Source organism: Danio rerio, chromosome 18 (assembly GCF_052040795.2).
Source record: "Danio rerio strain M-AB ecotype USA chromosome 18, GRCz13ab, whole genome shotgun sequence".
Taxonomy (NCBI): Eukaryota; Metazoa; Chordata; class Actinopteri; order Cypriniformes; family Danionidae; genus Danio; species Danio rerio.
Window position 1 is genome coordinate 6,617,192 of NC_141038.1, and position 22,082 is coordinate 6,639,273.

General features: G+C 37.5%; 1 protein-coding gene and 1 long non-coding RNA gene across 8 annotated transcripts in view; both read right to left on the minus strand.

Moving 5' to 3' along the window:
• golim4a (golgi integral membrane protein 4a) overlaps positions 1–22,082 on the minus strand; it is an 836,478-nt gene that overhangs the window by 507,480 nt on the left and 306,916 nt on the right. The window lies entirely within an intron of this gene.
• Positions 1–22,082, minus strand: part of LOC103909111 (uncharacterized) — a 90,187-nt gene that overhangs the window by 25,345 nt on the left and 42,760 nt on the right. For 3 of the 6 annotated variants that reach the window (XR_015514622.1, XR_015514625.1, XR_015514624.1), the window contains 6 exons: positions 17,586–17,679; positions 17,321–17,505; positions 14,785–14,872; positions 8,123–8,394; positions 7,960–7,992; positions 5,397–5,520 (listed from right to left, as the gene is read on the minus strand). This is a non-coding gene — a long non-coding RNA (uncharacterized LOC103909111). Of the gene's footprint in view, positions 1–5,296; positions 5,521–7,959; positions 7,993–8,122; positions 8,412–14,784; positions 14,873–17,320; positions 17,506–17,585; positions 17,680–22,082 lie in introns of all 6 variants that reach the window. The other 3 variants (XR_015514623.1, XR_015514626.1, XR_015514627.1) reach the window with 3 other exon arrangements.

The following is a 22,082-nucleotide window of genomic DNA, read 5'->3' on the forward strand; positions in this document are numbered from 1 at the left end:
AATAAATAAATTTGAAGAATGCTTAAGTGCACACATTGACTTTTAATGGGTACCATAAAGCCTAAGTTTTCAAAGACCTAATGGTTACCTTAAATCCAACACAGGCTCATTCTGAAAGCGTACCCCTATATACATTTCTGGAGATCACAAATTATGTAGCCAGAAGTACCTATGACAGCATTTAGTCTTTAAAACGAACGCTACGGGGCGGTATGACACGGTTCTTTTTTGCGCCTACCAGCTGATCGCTTACCTCCGTATGGACGGCTTTCCCACTGTTACTAGTTTGTGCAGTGGCTCCATTGGTGGACTTGAGATGCACAGGAGTTGACCACTGTGCTGAGTGAAAGCGCTAACTAAACAGCGCATCATTGATGACGTAAGCGTGCCCAGGCCCGAATGTAATATAAGTGTGGGCCGTCGGAGTAGACGGGAGGGGGAACAAGCATGCTTTGGCCCGGTTCAATGCAACTGTACATAGTCTGAGTACGCCCTAAAGGCTCCTACACACTGGGACGCTTTTCATTTGCGTTTATCGTCAGCTTTTTAAGAGACGTTTTTCCGCATTCAAACCCAAGTGATTTTTACTGGCATCAAGCAGTAGAGTATGCAAAATCACTCCTTGACGTTAGATGGCGCTACACAACTTTAAGCTTCCGACACCCATTTGTAACACAGAAGAAGCGGAAGAGAGGAAGTTCACATGCTTGTTTTTAAAGTTACTGGTTAATCGAACAAGCATAGATGGTTCAAGTAGCAGCTCCAGCTCTAGCGATGAAGAAATGATTATTGTTCACCAAAGCAATAAGCTAGTGGTGGGCAAAGCAAGGCTTCATGAAACACTGAAACAGTCGAAGCTTCGAAACATTCGAAACGTTTCGAAACCCGGTGACACCTAGTGGTCATTTTAATGTATTGCATTGAAGCAGCTTCAGCAAAGAACAGTTGAGCAAATTGAGGCATTAAATTCCACTTTGTAAGCTTAACTCATCAAGAAATTTAGTGGAGTGGTTAAGGTGTCAGACTTCCATGTAGGGACGGTGGGTTCGAATCCAGGCTGATACGTTTTTTTTAAATGCTTTAATACCAGTTGGTAATGCTTTGATCTTGTATCGTTTTGTTTCAACAGTGGTCTGATATCCGAATAAACAATTTGTGAATAAATATGTCTTGTTTTGGTCTTAAAACAGGGTTGTTGCTAGATCAGAAACGGTGACCTGAAGTTATCAAGAATTATTTATATTATGCAAAAAATTTCCCATTTATTGTATTTTATTAATGTCTACCCAAACCCTAAACCCAACCATTACAGTACTGTAAAAATATTTATCATTGTTTTACAGTGTTACAAAAATGATGCTAAATTGATGGTGTTACTGCAGCTGTATCCTATTTAGGCTACACAAAACAGAAATATGATTAAAATACATAAAACAATGATTTTGGAGTATTTGTACAAGTTGGAATTCGAACCCAAAACGTCATTCAAAGCATAGAAACAGCGTGCACATGCAAAGTCAGGGATAATTCTTGACCTTTGCAGCCAAATGGAGATTCGGCAGGTCTCGAAACGCTTCTAAGCTGATTGATGCTTTGAATCGCTTTAGTCACATGACGAGGTGTTTCGAAACACTTTAGTCACGTGACTTGGGTACTTCAGATCATGCTTCGGTGCAGTGTTTCGAAACACTTGTGCTTCGGGATCTCGACACTGTATCGAAACGTCAGTTTCACGTCAGCCATCCCTACAATAAGCAGCTCCACATTCATATCGCCTTTGGGCATCTTTTTCAATGTGCGCTCGCATTGACAGTTTTGCACTTTAGCGCCTCCAAGGGCTGTTTATTGTAACTTCATCAGCTCTGTGCAAGTGAACAAAGGTGCCAACCTGATTGGTGGAGAAGGTTTTAATGCAGCACATGAAATAAAATAAATAAAAATAAAATCTCTGTTATCATTTACTCTTCACCCTTTCAAGACCTAAGTTTCTTACTTTTTGAACACAAAAAAAAAATGAAAAATTGAAGAATGCTGGAAGAATGGTTAAGTGCACTCATTGACTTTTAATGGGTACCATAAAGCCTAAGTTTTCAAAGACCTAATGGGTACAAGCATGAGGTTTTTTTTTGTAATGACGCTTTTGTGCCTGCCGTCTTGCGCGTTGGTGTGCATGATCACATTGACACCCTTTATATAGTCATGAGGAGTTAAACATTGACGGAAAACGTGACCAAAAAACGTCTCGGTGTGCATGGGCCTTCAGACAGGAGCAGTGTGTCCTACAGGTTCCATGTAAAGATGGTCATTAAATAAAGTGTCACCAAAGCATCTGAAGTGTCATGTCAACAATAAAACATGTATATGCCCAAGAATCACAAAGGCTGGACAGACTCCTGTGGTCCTAATACAATACATGCACCGATTGCCATGACAACAGTAAAGACGGCGTTACACAACATTGCGTCAATAGAATATAACGCAGACGTTCAAGTACCACTCCATGAAATGAAGGTCATCAAATTAATTTGGTTCAAAAAAGGGTGAATCATTTCTTGATTCCCAACTGCAGTCTCAAAGCCACCGAGACCAGTCACTTAAAATGAGTGCTTGCTGACAGCACCCTATTTGTGTGAGGGTTTATCATTCGGAGGCTTTTCCAGCATCTGGGTGTCTCTTCAGAGACTGCGGGCACCAAGAGGAAGACGAAATGTTCTGTATGCATAACCCTTCTCGTGCCCCTCTGCCCTGTGCCCACAGAAATTGGACAAGGCGAGATATTAGAGCTGAAGTTATATCTGTAGACGTGGCCGAGGGGGCTGCGCTGTCACACTGCATTCTGGGTATTTTTCTGGCAGAGGAGGTAAAAGCCATAGCTCTCCTGAATGATTTAACACACTGAAATGACACAGCACCCACAGAGTAATATCCAGGCGCTAATGCATCTTCTTAACGCTCTCATGTCGGAAAATGCGCTCTGCTATCCCACACCGGACGCATTACACTTTAATGCTGGAAAACTTGCAGAGGGTTCATAGGAATGTCTCGGGTTATTTACATCCGAATGCGAACAGACAGCATCTGCAATCTGATGTTTGTACCTGACATCTCTTGGTTTGTACAAACTAATGGGAAGTGTGTTCAATGTGATGCACAATGCAAAAAGGGTCTAAAAGCCAAAGTGCGCTGCTTATTTTTTATAAAAGTAACCCTAGCGGATGACTGCAAAGGGGATGGTTGACCCAAAAATGTACTTACCCCCTTCACTTGTTACAAATCTATATGAGTTTCTTTTTTTGTTGTTGAACACGAAGCTGAATATTTTGAAGAATGCTGGAAGGCTGTCTTTGTTTTGCAATTTAATATGCAAAACAGCAATGGAATATGTAAAACGCCAATGCTTTTCTGTATTTAAATTAGCATTTTCCATCACTTATATGCAAAGTTTGTGCAAAAGGAAGATGAAAAATGAATTATAGGATTTACATTTGCCATTTTTATATGGAGAGGCAAATTACACTGCATTAAATCCTTATATGCATTAATACATACACACATACACATCAATTAATTTAATTTAGCCACTTTTAAAGTGTTATATTAAGACTACACTGTAAAAAAAATACATGAACTGTATATTTTCATGTGTACAGTTCATGTATACGGGTAATTCTTCAATAATGGGCACTTTTATGTCCTTCGATCATATATCCAAAAATGTATATAATTTTGTTCAAACTTTGTCTAACTAATAATAAAACTTACTTTAAAAATTTGACTACCTTTCGATTATATATTTTTCATATTTTTCAACCTCCTTTTAGGTGTCAAAATCTGTGTTTTCACCTTGTCGCACACCCAGAGTTTTAAACTTTAACAATGAAAATAACAGTTTAAAATATTATTTATCTGGTATCTATTAATGTATCTTAATGAAGCACTAGTTAAATAATTTAAATATTTTATAGTTATTAATGTGAGACTATTATCAATATTATTTGTATACAAAATATAGCTGTCGCACAGTATCGGTGTCATTTCCACCACAACACTGTAATGTCGCTTTAAAAAAGTTTGTGTGAAAGATTATTTAGGTGGTTTCTATGAAAACGAATAGTGCCATCATCTGAGAACATGTTCAACATGGAGGGAATTAACATTTTCATCAACAACACTTGAAGAAAAATTAAGGTAAATATTGCTTGATAAGGAAACACATTTATTCTACGTCATTTCCAAACATGTTGTACCCTCAAAAGTGTTTTCAAAAACCAAACAAAATTAAGGTAAGGAAGAGTGTTGTTTACATAAAAGACTAGTATCAATTCAAAGTTAATCGGTGAAGCTTTTCATTTTTTTTTTTCACAATAAACAGTTGAAATGTCATTTCTACCACATTCATTTCCATCACCACACACACATTTTTAAAAAAAATATTTAAAAAGTTCTCATCACACATTAAAAGTGTATTCACAATGTATAAGTTCGTGCTCTATTTAATATACAAATTCAGTTTATTTATTTTCTAATAAGCGCTTAACCAAATTAATATTAAATTTTAGAGTGTGACAGATCTACAATTCAACACACAACTAATTTATTTCATGGACAAATCTATAATATTATATATATTGTGGAAAGATTGGTTAAATTAGATAAAAAACTATCTTAGACCATGTTTGACTGCCATAATTTAATTTATTTTGAAATAAGCTGTATATAGAGATGTGATGAAAATGACATTTATCAGTTCAAGATCGTAAAAAATTTTCTCTTCTTATCTAAATTTGTCCTCTTACAGATCTTAAAACTAGACAGATTGTTTAAACTTTTGAGGCTATGCTACGTTAATTTTGAATACGTTTTTTTTTTTACTCAACTTCACAAGGCTAAAAGAGCACGTAGTTGAAAAATGGCCCTTACATGAACTGTATACATGCAGTTTATGTATACAGAACTGCATACATGATATACTTTACTTAAAAAGTAAAAAGAAAACTTCTGTACGTAAATGTAAAGTATTATTATAAAGTAGCCTATTCATCAAAACTTGGAAATGTTCTTTGGACCTCATAAATATAGGCTATATGTAATCATATTCATATAAACTGTTTTTGATACATTTTAAAATATATGTTGCATGTGTATATGATTTATTTGCATATCTTAGAAATCTAAGTGAAGTTTATTTATAGACAAATTTTGAGAGGATCACAGGCTTATGATTGTTCACAGCTGTTCCAGCATTAGCTCATGACTAATTATTCTATCAGACGATTCCTAACTCCCTATAAATAACCAGAGTTTTCTCATCTCAATTTCTTCGTCTTGAAGAACGTCGTCTTCTTCGTCTTGACACTTAGCTAAAAATAAGCAAGGGGGGAGTCATCGAGATCTACCTGAGCTCAAACTCCCCTCTCGCCCTGCAACGGTAGGTAGCCCAGGGCACGAGGATCTTATAAGCTCAGGGCTCTCTCCCGGGACAGCATGCCATACAAGCTTTATTATCAATCATCAGCTACACTTAAAAAAAAAAATAAAGAATTTACAGAAAATATCCCTAAATTTTTTACAGTAATTTTTTGTCATTTAAAATTATATGTAGAACTTAGTAAAATGACAAACCATCTCTCTAAATTCACAGTTTGACTTTCATTTTAGGTACTTTATCATTAAAGACAAATACTGACATTTTTGTTTTTTATACAGGGAAATTAATGTATTATTTATACAGTATTTTTTCTGTTATTTTAAATTATATTCAAAAATCCGTAAAAATTACAAACAATATCTTTAAATTAACAGCTTGACTGTTATTTTATGTACTATATAAGTAATGACAAATTACAGCAATTTGTCTGTTTTATACAATAAAATTGCCATATTATTTACACAGTGTTTTTTCCAGTTTTTTATGAAGTACAATTAAAATTACGTAAAATTAAAGTACTAAATTGTAATTACTTGCTCTAATAAAAAATCGTAAAAAAAGTCAAATGACTGGCAGCTATGGCTGCCAAACAAAAACCATAAAATTACGGTAAAATGTCTTTGTTGAAATAAAGTGCAAAAAATAATATATCTACAGATATTTTCATTAAAATGTTTACAGAAAAACATAGTTATTTTACAGACTTTTCCTAGATTATTACGATAAAATCCGTTCAATATAGTTACACACTAAGTGCGCTCACATGCACCTGTTCCGGATTCTGCTGATTGCACACACACAGTCGGAGGATCGTTATGAACTGATTACATGCACTTTAAAAGCAGCATAGACCAATTGCTTAGTCTTGTTATACTATTACTGTGAACATTATGACGCCTTTCTCTTATTTTGCCTTGCCTTGCTTTGCTTTGTTTGTTATTTGTTTACATTGTTTGCTGCCGGGACTGACCATTTGCGTGTTATTTGACCATGACTCTAAATTCCCTGCATAATGTTATATCTGTTTGCCCCTGTGTTGACGGTTGTTTGCCTGACCATCTCTGTGTAATAAACCTGCATTTGGATCTGCACTCCTTTGTCAACGTCCCCTTCACGTTACAGTTCCATTTAATTTAAGATCTGTATTTGAATCATTCCATATGACTTAAACCTATACATGTTTTACATGAACGCCATTCAATAAAATGTAACAACTAATTTAAAAGTTGTGAGAATTGTAATCAGTTGTATCTCCTTTGTTGTTTTTACCAAAATTTTTTGATCCAAAATAAAACTGTTAAATTACGATCATGAGCATGTCTTGGCATTTTATTAAAAGTGTTTAATCGTAATGATTAAGGGAAAATTCTTTTAAATAACATTGTTTTCTCTTGAACTTTTAGTGCAGTTACTTTATTGATGGTGTTTAATCATAATATTCTAGGAAAAGTCTGTATAATAACAGTGTTTTTCTGTAAACATTTTAATGAAAATATCTGTAGATTTATTATTTTTTGCACTTTATTTCAACAAAGACATTTTACCGTAATTTTATGGTTTTTGTTTGGCAGCCGTAGCTGCCAGTCATTTGACCTTTTTTTTTACGTTTTTTTTTTCTTACAGTGTAAGTGTGAACTCTTGAAACATTAACGTGTATTTTAAATACACAAATTGGATTTACATATTTAAATTAGATGTGCTCGCTGAGCGTTAGAGTAGGCTGTGTTTCAGAAAAGCAGGTGATTAAATTATACCTGTCAATATTGGGATATAAAATACGAGATACGCTCCCAACAACAGTTACAAATATAGGGAAGGAAATTAGCTTCAAATGATAGAATACAAAACAAACATTAGAAAAATTAAAATAAAATAAAAGGATTAGCCTTTTAAAATCAATTTACTAAAAGCGTGTTCATTTTTTTACTTTAATTATTCAACTATTCTTCTGCGTACCACTAGAAGGAATCGTAGCAGTTTGAGAGCCACTAGTGTAGAGAAAAGTTTTTACATTTCCATCATAATAGTTTAAAAGCAGTTTCAGGTACCAAGAGCAAGTAGAAAAACAATTCAGACAAATTTTACCCCCTATTTGCAAACTCCTTTATTTGTTTATCCTTATAATAATTACATTTGGAAGAGTTCTGCATAAATTCCCCACGGCTCTCTTTAACACATTTTTATGATATGCAAATTCTGCTGAACTTCCCTCTTGTACTCAACACAAAAGTATGACGAAAAGAAGACATAATTTAACCTGTGTAATGTTTAATTGTTGCATTACACATCTGCTAGCGCTGTGTAATAGATCCACATTTGAAATACTCATTCAAGGTGCTAGCTCCGCCTGAGGGATGACTTGAAATTATTCTCTCGCTCTGATAATGGAAAACATGTCTACATGAAGATTTCACACATGAAACCCTGTTTAACTGCTAGGCTGGTGATAAATTCACCTGTCTTTCCATGTATTATTAAGACAGAACAGATTGTTCGGCCAAAAATGAAAACCGGTGTCATCATTTACTCACCCTCGTGTCATTTCAGACGTAATTGCACTGCTTCTGTGGAACACAAAGGGAAAAGATCATTTAATGCATATCTGCTTGGCTGAATTCAATTCTGCTGATAGTTAAGTGTGTGGATCTGTCTTATGAAGAGCCTAAAGAAAGTGGTTGGCCATAAATCAATGACCTTGAGGACGGCTGCAACACACAGGCTCCTTAAGAATGAATCCATGAGCGTCCACACACACACATGCGCGAGCAGCACATCTATCAATCTCACTTGGCGATTGGCCGGCATAATCATCTGTCACTGTCCTAATGGCTCTCTCGCTCACGTCAAGATGATGAAAGCGTCGGGTGAACGAGGGACGGCTGGGGAAAAGGTTTCAGCTCGGCTCCTCTGCTCATTAACCTCAGTGATGGTCTGACAGACAGCTGTCGAGATGAGCAGTTGACTATCTGTAAAAGAAGAACGGCTGGGTGGAAGAATGACAAAAAAGATGGAGAGAAAGAGCAATGAGGGACACAGCAGATGAAATCAGTCGGAGAAAGATTAAATAAGCCACCATTAGCTTCTCAGAAAGATCTAGATGAGATGTTCGGGTCAAACTCAACCAACTAATCCCAGTGGCTGCTCCTTCATGAATCACTGACTTAATCAAGTCCTCAGTCATTTTTTCATTCAAGTTGCAAAAGATTTAATGATCCCTGTTGAAACGAATTAAGGAGAAACTAGATTTTTCTATGCACTACGGAAGAAAGTATCTGTAGGTGGACTCCAACCCTCTACTGACTGCAAAATGAAACAAAAACCTGAAAGTCATGTATGTTATACCAGCATTTACAGTTTTTCTCAGTCGCTTTGGTGCATTTCTCACTACGCTATTTACATTTGCACAACAGTTAATGCATTTCTCAAAACAATTAGTCATTTGTGCACATAGCAGTAGCAGTTTCTCATTCTTTTCAACAAATTGTGAATGCTACTGGACAAGCATCAATTGCTTTCATACAACTCTCTGCTGTTTATAACATTATCATTTGATTCTGTCATGTCAGTCAAAATGAACTAAACTTGTAAATGCTGAATAGTCATTCTATATAAAACTAATAATCCACATTTCATTACTTGAGTCATTACATACAAAAATGGTGAACTTGCTGTCAAAATCTGTCAAACAAATTTTATAAAACAAATTAAAATCTTTATTTTCCTGAAAATGACTTTAAAATTAAACAATTTGATGAATGATTTACAGACCTGTGTATGTTGTAGGCTCAGTTCCAATATGTACTGCAATATTGTTTACAGTTGTGCACAGCTCTACCTAAAGGAGTTTATGTTTGTTGTAAATGAGGGTGTGTTTATTCTTTTGCACAATGCTGTGAGTAAATTAGAATTGCAAAGAGCAAATGCAGTAAAAATGTGAAACATACATATCCGGTGTCTTGTACTCAGATAACTCACTAAATTCAGTGATGTCTGACTTTACTGTAGTTTTCAAATGGCTGTGCAAAGAGTCTACAGTGCTGTCTTGAGCATTTTCAGGAAGTTTCACCAAAATCTTACTTTTTTTGCATTGAAAATATGTGCAAAGTAAACTGTCATAATGAAAACATGACTAAGCCATTTGACTATCGTGTTCATAAACAATGGTGTCAGGACTTTTCATTTTGACGATACTGACAGTTTGATTGACATGAATACTTGCTTTTGAGGAATGAACTATCCATTTTGAGCATGTGACGCACTTTTGCAGGTTATCAGCTAGGTTTTGCAGTTTGCACTAATTGTTTTGAGAAATGCATTGCACAACTGTTGTGCAAATGTAAATAGTGTAGTGAGAAATGCACCAAAGCGACTGAGAAAAACTGTAACTAAATGTGTTGAGAAAGGTTTTCAAATTTCCAGCACAATAGTTTAAAAGAAGCTTCAGATATCAAGAAAAAGTGTGTATAATAACAATTCAGATAAAATTTAAGCCATCACCCCCACAAAACTCCTTTATTTGTTTCAAGAGTTCACACTTAGCTGATGATCTATCAAAAGCTTGTTTTTCATGCTGTCCCGGGAGAGAGCCCCGAGCTCAAGGGATCCTCGAGCCCGGGGCTTCCTCCCGTTGGCAGAGCGAGAGGGGAGCCTGAGCTCGGTGGATCTTAGAACTCCCCGGCTGCGGTAGCTAAAGGAACACATGAAAAAAGGGGTTAGACAAGTGCTTGATTGTTATGCATGTTGGATATCTTTGGATGGTGGGAGGAACCCAGTGAAAACCCACACAGACACGGGGAGAATATACAAACTCCTCACAGAAACGCCTACCGGCCTGGCGGGACCAGGACCGGCAGTGTTTTTACTGTGGGGCTCACAGTGCTAACCACTGGGCCGCCGTGCCAACTGATAAGTGGTAAAGGAGGAGAATAGGGGAGAAAGGGAGGTTTCTTTCAAATGAAGATAAAATGGACTGAAAACTGTGGTTATTCATAGTAGCTTAGGGCTCATATGATTGGAAGATAGTGATTAGCTAATACGAGACCGGCTGTGATAAATCATAAGCACGTGATCTTCTCGAAATTAGTTTATAAATAAACTTCACTTATGCTTATAATAATTGCATTTGGAAGAGTTTTGCAAAAATTCCTCACAGCTCACTTTAACATGTTATTATGATATGCAAATTCTGCAGGACTTTCCTCTTATAATCAATACAAAAGGATGATGAAAAGAAGACATAATTTAAGTTAATTTTCTGTGTGGAGTTTGCATGTTCTCCCTGCGTTCGCGTGGGTTTCCTCCAGGTGCTCCGGTTTCCCACACAGTCCAAAGACATGTGATACGGGAATTGGGTAGGCTAAATTGTCCGTAGTGTATGAGTGTGTGTGTGTGTGTGTGTGTGGATGTTTCCCAGAGATGGGTTGCGGCTGGAAGGGCATCCGCTGTGTAAAAATGTGCTGGATAAGTTGGCGGTTCATTCCGCTGTGACGACCCCGGATTAATAAAGGGACTAAGCCGACACGCTGTGTAAAAATGTGCTGGATAGGTTGACGGTTCATTCCACTGTGGCAACCCTGGATTAATAAAGGGACTAAGCCCTTGAATGAACGAATTATTTAATTTCCCCTGCCCACAGCAAATGCATGACTGCTGTCTGTGTGTGATATTCTTACCAGCCAACTAAGTAAGCACACTTTCGTTCTGTCAAAGGACAATTGCGCAACCAAACTAAAAACTAAACAATAAAAACAAAAACGTGTCACTTGTTAAATCAATTACTATATTACCAGAGATCATAAATATAAGAAACTAGATATTATACTTAGTTTAAGAGTTAACTAGTTTTAACTAGAGTTTAACTAGAGTTAACTTAGTTTAAGAGGCATTTAGGTACACCTTATTTAGGTCCACTCATTTAAAAATTTCTGGCCCCTGGCTGCATATCGAAAGTGACTATAATAATTGAATGAATCTAATAAAATAATTTAAAGGTCCAGTAGGTGATCTTTAGCAATGCTAACAGCTTAGCATAAATCTCTGAATCACAGTCCCTCCCCTGCCGTCTAGAGCCACGCCTCCTGAAACAAGAGCACAGCAAAAGAACCCTTCCTCATGTGTTAAAAGCGACTAGTGCTTGTCCGGCAGCGTGCCAGCCAAACTGACATGCGATTTCAGAGCGAATATTTAGAGTTGTATGGTAAACAATATAGGGAGAGACTAGCGCTATTTACATGTGTTTCGTTGTTAAACTAATTAAAATCTACATTATCGATGCTGTAAAAGATCCCTTGTGAAATAAAAGTCTTATCAATCTGTTATTTGAAAATTTTAGTGGCTGAATAACACTTCTGTGAAGATATAACCCATTTGTGACAACAACATCTAACGTTACATTAGCATTGCGTGAAGCTAAAACTGTTTTAAAGCAGAACATTGCCTGTCTAAGAGAAATCCTTCAGACATTGTGTCATAATTTCTCCAGCATGCAAAGGTAACTTCAATATTGATTCAGGTTTTTCAAAAGTTTTGATTCAGCAGGTTTTTACCGATCGCGCGTGTGCTCTCTTTCCCTCTCTCGTAAACGCGCCGCACAAACATCGGTCGGCGGAGATGCGTACAAATGGCTGCGCAGTTGTTCAAATCTGTATTTGCTGACAGACAGATTGGCCTACTTATCGGAATTATGAGAGATGTCAGCCCGAATTGGATGAACATTTTTTAGTTTCATGCCTTACCCAAAATTTAAAAATACATACAAACACATTTAGATCATTTACTTTAATCATTACTATTAGACTGTGAAGAGACTTTCAACCAGCACAACAAAACCTGCTTCTGAACACAATCACTTACTGCACCTTCAATGTGCATGTTGAATAAAAGACATTTGTTGATAGGCGGTGCTTTTGTTGAAACCTCTTCTTGGTCGGTCGCAAATCTATTTAAATGCATTAAAGGGCAGCGCATATCATAGTCTTACCCTGGAGTTTGTTAACCCTCGCCTATGGTTACCACTATGCTATCTATCAGACGTTGGATTTTGGTTGCCATACCTGATGAATAAATGTCAGTATATGACGTCAATATGATGTGGGTTTAAGATGTTGGCTCGATGTTGGATTTTAGTCACAAAATCCTAAAATCAACCAAATAACAACGTCATTTAATGTAATAATTGGACATCAAAATAATGTTGGCCTTAGACGCTGGCTAGACATAAGACATAGATAGAATTTTGGTCACCATACAAAACAACCTAAATCTACTTTAATATTAACTTATGTCTTATGATGTTAAGTGCCTGCTGGGCAATAACTAGATGCACTACAGAATGTTACGTTTACACACATCCACAAATTAGACGTAAATGCATCAGCTTTTTACAGCGTAATACTTACTACTCACTACTCTTCAGTACTTTTGAAGTGTCTACTTTTTACTCATACTTTTACTCTACTTGCACTACATTTTTAGGCAAGTAATTGTACTTTTATTTGAGTAGGATTTTTCAGTACTCTTTCCACCACTACTGGAGCAGCCTAATGACTACTGAAAATTCAGCTTTTCGTTAAACATAAACATGAAAGACTTCTTTACCAAACAACCCAACATCAAACTCTTTATCAAACAATCATTCAGGTTTGCATCCCAATCGCGTACGTGTTCTGTGCACTAAAATACTCCAGCGGTGAAGGCAAGGTACGTACTTCTGAATGTAGCTTTTAGAATCAGGCCAAGAAAACAACACACCGTTTCTGCCAGCCTTTTGCCTCAGGAGCACGTTTATAATGCTAAAACGCTGCCTCCGTAGAGCAATATTCTGCATATGCAATCTGCCGTCGCTCAGAGTCTCTGACAAATAAAGACGCACAGAGAGTCTCTTCATGTATAGACAGTTATTTGAGTATTTGTCTTTCTCTGTGCCTGTGTGTGTGTGTGTGTGTGCGCATCAGAAGCCTGGGTGCAGAACAAAGAGACAGGCTCATTAGAGTTTGATCTGTTCAGCCGAGTGACTGACTGCTCCGTCTCTTTTTCTCTTTCTCTCGACTGCAAGGGAATGTGGTCCTAATGATGTGATTCCTGGTCTCTGATCAGCCTCTTCCTGACTCTCATTACCGCGGGGTGGCCAGACTGTCACAGCCCACCCGTGCCCACGTATGCCCACTTACTTACACACACTTCACAGTGATTAGGACTTTGGCTCAGATGTCTGAAAGCATGTGTTGGGAGGCTCACTCATGCCCGGATTGGCCCGCGGGGAAGAAAAATCACATACAAGGTCTTTTATATCTCAATTGTTTCTCCGACATCAGTGGCTCCCAGCTGGTTTGCCTTCAGGAACCAGATTTTGTTTTAAAGTGGATGTCCAATGGTGATCAAACACAGGGTGGTTTTTGTTTTTTTGGTGCTGTAAACAACCACATACAGTACAGTCATAAAATTACTTTTTTATTTAAATTATGTATTTAAAATGAGCTGAAACAACACAATTCTTGAGTTTTTCTGCGACTGCTTGACTGTTTTATGTTCAGTCCACTTAAATTATTTTATTTATTAAATTTATTTATTTTACAATTTTAAGTTAACTTGAAAGATTTGTGTTGGGACCAAGGTTATAATAGTTTTGGATTTTTCATTAGTTTTAGTTTTTATTTTGTTTGACTTTTTGTTTTCAATCTCAGTTAGTTCTAATTAGTTTTTTGAGGCAGATTTACTAGTTTTTATTAGTTTCTATATTTTGAAATTGCTTAGTTTTAGGGTGCTTTCACACTCCACATCCGGGGGTCTCTGTGTATTTGTGCATTTGCGATCTCGGACCGATTGTTTTGTCGTGGATCCGAGCGCGCTTGCTGGATTCACATATGCCACAGGTGTCAAACTCAGTTCCAAAAGGGCTGCAGCTCTGCACAGTTTAGTTCCAACCCTAATTAAACACACCTGATCGAACTAATTGAGTCCTTCAGGCTTGTTTGAAACCTACAGGTAAGTGTGTTGGAGCAGGGTTGGAACTAAACTGTGCAGGGCTTCGGCCCTCCAGGAATTGAGTTTGACACCCCTGACATATGCCATTTATGAAAACAAAAACTGCAAAAACTGCAAAAAAAAAAAAAAAAACATGTGTTTCGCAATCTCTAGAAATGTATATAGGGATACATATCAATAATGAGCCTGGGTTGGAAAAATGCCTTGCTCTGTTAAACATCATTTGGGAAATATTTAAAAAAGAAAAAGAAATTCACAGGAGGGCGAAAAATTTTCACTTCAACTGTATATTCAAGGTGGGCTTGCAACTGCAAGCCTCCCCTCAAAATTGCCTACTCTAGCTTTAATTTCCTTGAAAACTACACACTACTGACCTCAAGCTTCTGACTGCCACAATCTAAGTGCAGATTTTCTCAAGTTCATGCATTCCTCTGGAACTGAACCCATGATCCCGGCACCGAGCTGAAAGACAGGCAGAATTTCCTTTGAAAAGTAGAGTAACTACAGGTTGGCAAGTCTCTAAATTGTTCTACCCGTCATCTCATAAGCCTCTCCTGACATTTAGGAAAAGCACAGCTATCTGATGCATCTGAATATATGTCAGTGTATAACACTTTCCTCTGGCTCACTGGACCCACTGTACATTACATTCAAGATATAAATGTTATCGGTATGTGAAGTGGAGTGCAAAATGTAGAGTACAGTGAATTATATATACAGCCACAACAACAATTAAAATAATTTACTCAACTTATAATTGTAAGGCAACTTGATGCACAGCTATACTGAGTTGACTTTCAACCCAAGTACTTTAATTGACTCGATTTAACTTGAGTCAACTTAAAAATCTGAACTTTAATGCTTTTTTCTTTCTTTTTTTTATGCATCATTATGCAATAGTTTAGTTTAGTTTAGTTTATTTGTAATATTATGCAGTATTATCAATACATCATTATGCAATGTCATTAAAATACCGTATGTTTGTTTTCTTTTTATAGATACATTTATATAATTAATTTTATTTAATTTAGTTACATTTATTTATTTATTTATTTATTTTAATTCATTTTATTATGGATTAATTTATCTATCCATTTATTTATCTATTTATTTATTTTGTTTTTATAGATACATTTATATAATTAATTTAGTTTTATTTAATTTGATTATTTAATTTTATTTATGCATTAAATTAAATATTTATCTATCCATTTATTTATTTTATTTATTTTATCATTTGATATTTAAGAGTTAGAACCTTGATTTTATTTGCATTTATTTAAAATTACAATTGAATTTAATTTTAACAATTAAAAAAATGTATTTTATTAAACATTCTATTTTACAAACTTTAAAGCTTGTTTTGAATTTTTTATTCTAGTTTACAAAAACACCTTTCTGCTGGAATAAATGTCTGCATGCATCACTTAACATATTCAATTTTATTGAACTTAATTTAGTTTATCGATATTTGACTTTTTGTTAACCTTAGTGAAGGCCATCGATGATTATCTTAGCAAATACATGTTATTCATGATTATGATTCATTATACATAAATAGAAAATATTATAATTCATTACAAGCCTGAGCTTTACAGAAAGTGTAAGGAATTTTTCACAGGATTTCTCAAAATATTTTTTCTTCTAAAGAAGGTCTTATTTGTTTTATTTCTGCTCAAATAAAAACCTTTTTTTTATTTTTTACCATTTTATTTTATTAATATTATTAATTCCTTACATTTTTATTGCATTTTTCTAGACACTCAAAGCGCTTTACACATTTTTGAGGGGGGGAACCTTCTCTACCACCAGTGTGCAGCATCAACCTGGATGATCCGACGGCAGCCATATTGCGCCAGACCACACACCAGCTGACTGGTGGAAAGGAGAAAGAGTGATGAAGTCAATTATAATATGGGTATGGTTAGGAGGCCATAATGGACAGAGGCCAGTGGGCAAATTTGGCCAGGATGCAAGGGTAAAACCCAAGGATTTTTTACGACAACAGAGTCAGGACCTCGGTTTATCGTCTCATCCGAAAGATGGCGCTCACTGTTCAGTATAGATTCCCCATCAATATACTGGCGTGTTAAGACCCACACAGACAGCAAGTTGAGCGCAACCTGCTGGTCTTGCTAACACCACTTCCAGCAGCAACCTACTGTAGCTTTCCCATGTAGTCTACCATCCAGGTACTGACCAGGCTCAGCTTAGTTCAATAGGTGATGATGTGAGAGTTGCATAGAGCTAGCTGCCAATATTATTAGCCCTCTTAAGTAATTATATTTTTTAATTGCCTTCAGAACAAACCACTGTTATACAATGAATTGTCCACAGCCATATCATCCTGCAGGCCAAGACTGGTTATTCACTGTAGCTAGACAGAGTTGAGCCTGGTCAGTACTTGAATAAGAGACCACATGGGAAAACTAGGTTTCTGTTGGAAGTGGTGTGAGTGAAGCCAGCAGGGGCGCTCAACCTGTGGTCTGTGTGAGTCCTAATGCCCCGGTATAGTGAAGGGGACAGTATACTGTCAGTGGGCACCCTCTTTTGGATGAGACGTTAAACCCAGGTCCTGACTCTCTGTGGTCATTAAAAATCCCATGGCACTTCTCGTAAAAAGTAGGGGTGTAATCTCAGTGTCCTGGCCACATTTCCTCCTGGCCATAGTAATCAGTTATTAGAAATGAGTTAATAATAAATTTGAAATGTGTTGAAAATAATCTTCTTTCCGTTAAACAGAAATCGGGGAAATAATATTCAGGGGGGCTAATAATTCAAACTTCAACCGTATCTTCTTAAATAGTAAAGTCCTGATGGAGACACTGTAGTACTAGTGTCCGAACTTGATCAGTGTGCAGTTCAGATGTGCTTTTTTCTCTCGTTGAGAGTGTGTTTTGTTCTTATTACCAGTAAAGGCCAGCATTCATTCCTGAGCCTCTGATCTGCGTCTGCCGTGAAGAGCCACTTTTGACACCTCTTTCCCATCTGCGCTCCCACACAAAAGCCTCCTCAACAACTTCTCTTCAGATCCCATTTGCTCTCAGTCTGTTTATCTCCCCGATCGGCCGCCGTCCAGGGAAACCCGCTCTTATCTGAGCAAAGAGACACACACAAAACACACATGCAAGAGAGAAAGAGACAGAGAAGGAAAAGTAGTCTCAGATCTCGTTACCTCAACGCAGAAGTGAGGAAGACAGGCGGATGAAATATATATCTCTTGACGTCTCACTAATGGACTCCCTCCTCTTTTGTTTCTCAGCTTTGCTCTGTGGACCAGAAGCGACTGATTTTCTGATATTCAAAGACGCGTCGCTGATCACTGACTGGGAAAATGAGGAATCCCTGTATGTTTTATACTAAGAATGGTGATCTTGATCTTCTGTGACTTGTAAACTTCACTGCCTGTGTTTTTTTTTACTTGTGGATGTTTTCTCATGTTGTGTGGATTTGCACCTTTAAAAATAAACATTATAAAAAAATAATACATTTAATTTGTTTCTTTTTTTGTAAGGTGGTTATGAGGATCATAGTGGCTAAAATAAAATAAAAAAATGATAAAAAGAATAAGATTATCTAAAAGTATCTAGTTGGCATAAACCAACCCGGGCTCATTATGGAAACGTAGCCCCGCGGACGTTTCTGCAGACCGCGAAATACGTCCCGGGAGGTACGTGTTCAAGCAGTTTTTGTTTTCGCGGAAAAGCCACCGGAGGCCGCTGTTGAGCTACTATCTGTCCGACTGACTGGCTGAACAACTGAACGATCGACCGGGCGGCCGGCCAATCGGCCGACCCGGCCGCCCTCCTCCTCCTTCCCTAAACCCACGGTTTAAAGCGACGGTTTGCAAAAGCCGTCCAGAAAAAAAAAGCAAAAGCCCTTGTCTTTGATTTTCACCGCGTTTTCGGATTTCGCCACGTTCTCGCCCTTATTTTTTGGATTCTGTTTTTCATCTCGGTTCGATCCCGGTCGTCCCCGTGGCCGGCTCCTCCTCCTCCGGGCCTCCGCTCCACCGACGTAACGCTGCGAGCTAAGCGGACAAACTGGTTGCAGCAGGAAAGCCCTCCACACGGAGGCGAGCCGTCAGCCGGCGAGCGCGAAGAGGAGGAGCGGCGTCACACCGCCCCATAGCGTTCGCTCGAAAAAAAGTCAAACGCGGCCATACGTACCTCCGGCCACGTAAATCGCAGTCTCTAGAAATGTCCGCGGGGCTACGTTTCCAGAATGAGCTTGGGTTGGCATAAACAGTGCTAATAAAATAAAATAAATAAACAAATAAGTAAATTTTAAAAATAATAAATAAAACCAAATAGTGATCTTGGTAATTGGGTTGAAAGTTGGGTCAACTTTAAAAGCTCTGCAGCAAGTTCCCTTAAAATTTTGAGTTGTTAACTTTTTTTTTACAGTGTAGGTGTAACAAATTAAATAAACAAAAATAAATAAACAATAAATAAATAAACAATAATAAATAAATAAATAAACAATAAAATAAAACAAAATAAAATAAAATAAATAAATAAAATAAAATAAAATAAAAAAAAATAAAATAAAATAAAATGAAATGAAATGAAATGAAATGAAATGAAATGAAATAAAATCAAATAAAATCAAATAAAATATTGGTCAAAACCTAAAGTTACCAATTGAAATGTTGATCCCACAAAAAGAAATATGACCATGCAGACACTCTATGTCTTGATAAAAATTCAGAATCTGATCTGATAGGACAATTAATACTCAAAAATGTATAAAGAACAATCTAAAAGAGAAATCTTTTTAACAACCCTCTGCAAACAAAGCTCCATTTTAGGCCTAACTGCCAGAAATCGGAGAAGCCAAAATGATCCATTAGCGGCTGCAGTGCAGGAAAGGTTATGTTTACTGGCAATCAAACACAGCAAATAACAATGTGAATCAGCAAACCATTGCTAATGACTTAATGAAGAGCCGTAAGTGGCGTCTGCATTCATTTACATAAAAAGGGGAAAGCGAGGACGGCTTAAATGGGCCAATCATATTATCTTTACACTTCTACATCCCTCAGGCGTAACACAGCAGTTGACTTACAAACCACCTTTATTCACACAGCTCAGCTTCCTGTCAGAAACAACTAAAATAATGTTTACAGTAAGATTACAGAGTGGAAGATACTGTGAGTTTAAAGCTCCACACATATGTTAATTTTCCTTTGGCTTAGTCACTTAGTCACTTATTAGGGGTCGCCACAGCGGAATGAACCATCAACTATTCCAGCATATTTTACACAATGGATGTCCTTCCAGCCGCAACCAAGTAATGGGAAACACCCATACACGCTCACACTCACACACACACACACACACAGACACACACACACACACACACATACACACACACACACACACACACACACACACACATACACATACACACACACACACACACACACACACACACACACACACACACACACACACTTCATACACTACGGACATTTTTGTTTATCCCATTCACCTATAGCGCATGTCTTTGGACTGTGGGGAAAACTGGAGTTCACACAGGAAACCCACATCAACACGAGGAGAACATGCAAACTCCACACAGAAATGCCAACTGGATCGCATATATGTGTTTGTACTCTGTAAACATCGGTGAAGTACAGAGAACTGATGACCTTCACGGCCAATCACAGTAATTTCTGCTGAGCACTTGTGAATACTATGGCAAATCAGTAATGTTTAAGAATGCGCTCAGCGGAGCTTAAATGTTAGTGGAAAATTTATTTCAGTACCAAAATTCGCTATTGTGATAAGTCTAATTTAATGAAAGAATCAGTTCAATAACTTGACTTTGATAATTGACATCTAAAAACGTGTGTTTAGGAAAGAAAATGTTAGCTAACTAGCATAATTTCCCTTAACTTAGCTGAAAATGAGGTCCAATATGCCTTTTTATTTTTACTACTCATTCAGAGCGGACCTTCGGGTCACTCGGAAGGCGGTGAAATGATAAATGTGTGTCACTTTCTTTTCGCTAAAAAGATAAACAGAAAGGTACAAAACGTTTCTGTGTGATTCCAGGCAATACTTCTGGGTTTCTTTCCACAACAGCCTCGATTTCGCTTTTAAAATGGTGGCCCTGTGAAATCAGTCTATGGTTTAAACTAAGCCCTGTTTGTGAATCTGGGCCTACAAGAATAAGTATAAGTCTTGATTAGCAGTTCAGATACAATAAAAAACAGATGAAAGAAGAAAGAAACTGCAGCCAATGTAAAACCCACAACCCTTCTGCTGAACATCGTCTCAAAAAAAACACACACATTTAATCTGATTCACTATTAAACACACACAGAGAAGAGTGTTTGACCTCATTTTCCCTGAAGCTAACATACAGTATATACACACATATTCACATCACATCGCACATCAACATTTAATAGAGACATGAATATTCACTCCGTTACATTATTGAAGCTTCACATGCAGGAATTCTATGTGAATGCTGTGTGTGTGTGTGTGTGTGTGTGTGTGTGTGTGTGTGTGTGTGTGTGTGTGTGTGTGTGTGTGTGTGTGTGTGTGTTTGAGTAAGCCGGTGTATCTGTGTGTGTTTGTATGTGTGTGCATGCGTGTACATGAACGTGTGTGTATGGTATGTGTTTGTGTGCATATGTGTGCGTATGTGTGCGTCCGGATGTGTGCATGTATATGTGTAAACACAAATGTGTGTGCATGTGCATATGTGTGTGTGTATGTGCATGTGTGCATGCGTGTGCACGAACATGTGTATGTGTTTGTGCATGTGACCGTAAGTGTGAGTGTGTGTGTGTGTGTGTGTGTGTGTGTGTATGTGTGTGTATGGTATATGTGTGTGTGTGTGTGTGTGTGTGTGTGGGTATGGTATATGTTTGTTTGTGTGTATTTAGTATATGTTTGTGTGCGTATGTATGTTTGTGACTATACAGTATGTGCATCAGTATGTTTGTGCGTGTGTGCATCTACAGTATATGTGTGAGCATGTGTGTGTGCATGTGAGCATGTGTGCATGCTTGCGTTTGTGTGTGTGAATGCGTGTGCTTGTGTGTGTGAGTGCGTATGGGTGTGCATGAGACCGTATGTGTGAATGTGTGTATGCTATGTGTTTGTGTGCGTATGTGTGCACATGTATGTTTGTGACTATGTGTGCCTTGGTATGTATCTGTATGTGTGCATGTATATGTGTGAGCATGCATGTGTGTGTGTGTGTGTGTGTGTGTGTGTGTGTGTGTGTGTGTGTGTGTGAATGCGTGTGCATGAACGTGTGTAGGTGTGTGAGTGCATACAGTATGTGTTTGTGTGCATGTGACCGTATGTGTGAGTGTGTGTGTATGGTATGTGTTTGTGTGCGTATGTGTGCATGTGTATGTTTGTGACTGTGTGCGTCCGTATGTGTGTGTGTGTGTGCATGTATATGTGTTAGCATGTATGTGTGTGCGTGTGCATGTGCATATGTGTGTGTGTGTGTGTGTGCATGCGTATGCATGAATGTGTGTGTATGTGTGTGAGTGCATTTGTGTTTGTGCATGTGACTGTATGTGTGAGTGTGTGTGTATGGTATGTGTTTGTGTGCGCATATGTGCATGTGTGTGTTTGTGACTGTGTGTGTCCGTGTGTGTGTGTGTGTGTGCATGTATATGTGTGAGCATGCATGTGTGTGT